The sequence below is a fragment of the Pseudophryne corroboree genome, chromosome 8 (genome assembly GCF_028390025.1).
Source record: "Pseudophryne corroboree isolate aPseCor3 chromosome 8, aPseCor3.hap2, whole genome shotgun sequence".
NCBI classification, from domain to species: domain Eukaryota; kingdom Metazoa; phylum Chordata; class Amphibia; order Anura; family Myobatrachidae; genus Pseudophryne; species Pseudophryne corroboree.
The window spans coordinates 316379199-316384487 of NC_086451.1; the positions used below are offsets into that span (position 1 = coordinate 316379199).

At 41.0% G+C, this 5289-nt stretch overlaps 1 pseudogene; it reads right to left on the reverse strand.

Annotated features, from left to right (window-relative positions):
• Positions 1-4628: 4628 nt before the first annotated feature.
• LOC134953231 (5S ribosomal RNA) lies at positions 4629-4747 on the reverse strand (annotated as a pseudogene).
• Positions 4748-5289: the final 542 nt, after the last annotated feature.

Genomic DNA, 5289 nt, shown 5'->3' on the forward strand with positions numbered 1-5289 from the left:
TGCACTAATGGCGGATACCGGATGCACATCTAACACCAACATAGTTGTTATGGCCTCAGTAATCCGCTTTGCAACAGGGTGACTGCTGTCATATTTCATCTCCCTCGCAATGGACTGTTGGACAGTCAATTGCTTAGTTGAAATAGTAGTGGTCTTCCGATTTAACCTCTGGGATGACATTGGACTCACGGCAGCAGCTGTAGGATCCTCTGGTGGATCCTCTGGAGGAATCCCAGTTAGGAGAGGACTCGTCAGTCATGCCAGTGACATGGCCTGCAGGACTACGGACGTTCCTGACTGAGGAGGAAATTGACTTTGAGGGAGTTGGTGGTATGGCTTGCAGGAACTTGGGTACAAGAAGAAGAAGAGATTTAGATGTCAGTGGACTGCTGATGCTCTTACCCAAAGTTTCTGAACTTGACAAAGACTTCTGATGAATGTGCTGCAGGTGACGTATAAGGGAGGATGTTCCTAGGTGGTTAACGTCCTTACTCCTACTTATCATGGATTGACAAAGGCAACACACAGCTTGACACCTGTTGTTCGTATTTGTGGAGATATAATTCCACACCGAAGAGGTGGCTTATTTGGTATTTTGCCTAGGCATGACAATGGGCTTTCTCATCCCATGGACAACTGTCTCCACTGGTGCTTTATTCAAAACAAACCACATCACCATCAGAATCCTCATTGTCAACTTCCTCCTCAGCACCAGCTACACCTATATCCTCCTCATCCTGGTGTATGTCTACAGTGACATCCTCAATCTCAATATCAGCAACTGGACTGGCGGTGCTCTTCCCAGCAACTGCAGGGGGCATGCAAATGGTGGAAGGAGCCTCCTCTTTCTATACAGTCTTGGGAAGTTCAGGCCTAGACATCGCAACTGCGGACACACTTGGACTCTCCTTGGGGATTTGTGATATCTCTGAATGCACAGTTGTATTTTCCTGTGCTTTAACAAGCTTAATCTTTTTATTTTTCGAGAGGGAGGAGGGCTTCCATCCTCATGAGAAGCTGAGCCACCAGTCATGAACATAGGCCAAGGCCTTAGCCTTTCCTTGCCACTTCATGTCGTGAATGGCATATTGCCAATTTTACGCTTCTCGTCAGATAATTTCTTTTTATTTCTGATTATTAATGTTTGCTTCTTGGATTTTACATGCCCTCTAGGACATTGGGCATCAGCCTTTACAGATGACGTTGATGGAATTGCATCCTCAATGTCATGATTGGTGGCAGCAGCAGTTTCAGCACTATTACTAGGAACTGGAAGTGGTTCCTGATCTTTCACTATTTTTCCCTCCAAATTGTTCTCCATTTCACAGGACAGCACCCCTTTATTATTACCGCACACAGAACAGTGCCCCTTTATTTTCACAGCACCCCAGTATTCTTACAGCATACAGGGCCAGTGTAATGTTATTTGAACAGCAATACCCCTTTATTTTACAGCATACAGGAGCAGTGTGTTTTTAATTTTTAATGACTGCACCTCTGAATTTTACAACATACAGGGCCAGTGTAATGTTAATTGAAGAGCAACACCCCTATATTTGACAGCATACAAGAGCAGTGTGCTCTTAATTTTTAACAACTGCACCTCTGAATTTTTACAACATACAGGGCCAGCAGCACCCCTATATTTTACAGCATACAGTAGTGTGCTTTTCATTTTTAAGAAAAGCACCCCTAAATCTCTACAACACACAAGGTCAGTGTAATGTTATTTGAACAGCAACACCCTTTTTTTTACAGCATACAGGAGAAGTGTGCTTTTAATTTTTAATAACTGCACCTCAGAATTTTTACAACATACAGGGCCAGTGTAATGTTATTTGAACAGCAACACCCCTATATTTTACAGCATACATCAGTGTGCTTTTAATTTTTAACTGCACCCCTGAATTTTTACAACATACAGGGCCAGCAGCACTCCAATATTTTACAGCATACAGGAGCAGTGTGCTCTTAATTTTTAACAACTGCACCTCTGAATTTTTATAACATACAGGGCCAGCAGCACCCCAATATGTTACAGCATACAGCAGTGTGCTTTTAATGTTTAAGAACTGCACCCCTGAATTTTTACAACATACAGGGCCAGTGTAATGTTATATGAACAGCATAACCCCTATATTTGAAGCATACAGCAGTGTGCTTTTCATTTTTAACTGTACTGCTGAATTTTTATAACATACAGGGCCAGCAGCACCACAATATTTTACAGCATACAGGAGCAGTGTGCTTTTAATTTTTAACAACTGCACCTCTGAATTTTTATAACATACAGGGCCAGCAGCACCCCAATATGTTACAGCATACAGCAGTGTGCTTTTAATGTTTAAGAACTGCACCCCTGAATTTTTACAACATACAGGGCCAGTGTAATGTTATATGAACAGCATAACCCCTATATTTGAAGCATACAGCAGTGTGCTTTTCATTTTTAACTGTACCGCTGAATTTTTACAACATACAGGGCCAGCAGCACCACAATATTTTACAGCATACAGGAGCAGTGTGCTTTTAATTTTTAACAACTGCACCTCTGAATTTTTACAACATACAGGGCAGTGTAATGTTATTTGAACTGCAACACCCCTATATTTTACAGCATACAGCAGTGTGCTTTTAATTTTGAACAACTGCACCCTTGAATTTTTATAGCATACAGGGCCAGTGTAATGTTATTTGAACAGCAACACCCCTATATTTTACAGAATACAGCAATGTGCTTTTACATTTTAACTGCACCCCTGAATTTTTACAACATACAGGACCAGCAGTACCCCAATATTTTAAAGCATACAGGAGCAGTGTGCTTTTAATTTTTAACAACTGCACCCCTGAATTTTTACATAAAGTTCCAGCACCCCTATATTTTCTAGCTTACAGGAGGACAGTGCCCCTGCACCCTGTAAAACACAGTGAAAGCCTGGATAGCAACACCTATGTACAGCTGCAGCACCCAGGCATAACAGCATATGAAACACCAGTGACAACCAGGACAGCACTCCTAACACAGCACAGGTACACCACAGTGACTGCAGCAGCACCCCTACAGAGCACACACTAACCCCACCCGATGCCACCACCCACAGAGAGACAGAGGTCTGCCTCCCTCACTCTCCAAGTCCAGAGTGAAAATGGCGGTGATACGCGGCTGTTTATATGGGATCCAAAACCCGCGAGAATCCGACAGCGGGATGATGACATTTTGCCTCGTTTTGGTTTCCGAGTCTGATAGGAAGTCCCGAGCCGGGCTGAACCCACTCATCTCTAATTAAAATGTATTATTTGTTTTTGTAGCAATAAACTAAGGCCCAGATTTATCAAGCCTTGGAGAGTGATAAATAGCATGGTGATGAAGTACCAGCCAACTAGCTTCTAACTGTCATGTTTCAAACACAGCCTGCTGTGACATGGAAATCAGGAGCTGATTGGTTGGTACTTTATCACTGTTCTATTTATCACTCTCCAAGGCTTGATACATAGGGGCCTAAATATGGAAATTTTGTCTGTGGTGTTAGGGAATGTGAGGATTAATCAGGGTGTCTATATTTTTAAACTTACTGACAGTCCAATTCATGTTTTCATGTCCACACACGGCACCCATTTGATTATACTTACCAGTCTGTCAGCCCAGCGCTAGCTACAGAGCTGCAAATATCACTGGGAAAATGTCACACCCTTTATCTGGTGATTTCCGCAATAAAGATGTTTCAGGGAGTACAGCTTGGGTGCCATGTCCCTGGAGCACTAGGCATGTGCAGTAGACTCTGGCACAAAGCCAGAGTCTGCTGCACTGTTGGAGAGAATGGTGCACGATCAGATCCTACACATGGTCCCTCTCCTCTCTTAAAGTGCCTTTATTTTTTAGCATAACTATATATTTTTATTTCCTTTTTTGTACATTAGGCCTCATTCAGATGTGGTTGTTGATGCGATTACTATCTTTTGCTGTCCACAATTACGAGTATATGCTAATATGCCCAGAAGCTAACCTGAATGTAAGGACTCCCAGTGCCGCCTCATTTCCATCGGATGGCGTACAACTTCTGAAACATTAGTACCATTGTCACAGATTGGGTCATCACGCAGATTCTGAGTGTCTCTGAAGACATGCAGTCTAAGTTGCTCTCTCGGATGCAGAGGGTTTTCCAGTAGCAAGTGAGATTTCAACTGCCAATTTATGGGAAAATATGGAGAAAAGAAGACTCTTTTGTGGGCGCACTCTTAAACTTGAAATGAATATAAAATTTAGTCAAAATAAATTAAATTTCAAATTTTAATGATTCAACAAAATTAAGATAATAAGTGGTTCATAAAAAGAATAATGATCAAAATAATACACTCAAATAGCACAAAGTGCTGATACAGGATGGAAGTTAAATTCTGGCTGACGGAAGAAATTCTGAGTGTTTATAAACAAAATAGTTTGATTTATTGGACGGTACGTTCTACTGATAAGCACAACACTGTAATATGTTCCCTGTAAGAGTATAATTGATACAGATAAAGCAGTCTGGATGCTGGTTACATTTATGAGTAGTATAAGGGTGGAAAATAAGATAGCAGTATGAATCTTCTGTCAGTGTTAGACACTGTGTGGGCTACACCAATAGGCTCTACTACACTGAGTACTCCTCAATGGTCACCTACTTGAGTACTGACCCAGCCCATCACTGATTAGCTTCCGAGATCAGACGGCTTCGGGTGTTTCCAGTGTGGTATGATAGTAGAGGAAATGATGAATAATTGGAAGCTCTGGAATCACTGATGAGAGTTCACAAAATTACATAGTTATTAAGATAGATATCAGAGGTAGAGGGAACCAGATGGATCTGCTGCCAATGTTAGACAGGGACGTGGCCCTGAATCAATGGTGAGAGTCCACGAAGTACAGAAAAGAAGGAAATAAGGGAACAATACTAGTAATTTTGACAGTATTGTAATCAGAACATTATTGGAATAGATTGTAGCATCAATTCTTGTAATAGACTAGATTCTGATGATATAATAATAAGAAATAAACAAGACAAAAAATGTATGAGATAACGAAACAAAGAAATGAAATAATGAAGAGGGATAACAAAATAACCACCCTGCTATATTAAAGTATCCAACTGCAGGATGTTGATATTGAAGGAAACAACAATGGATAACATAAAGACTGTAGCAAAATTACAATGAAAATCTGCTAATAATCTGCACACCGCAAGTATGACCTTTTTCACATAAATCAATGCTATTAAAATGTGTAACGATGACCGGCCATTAGCTGAT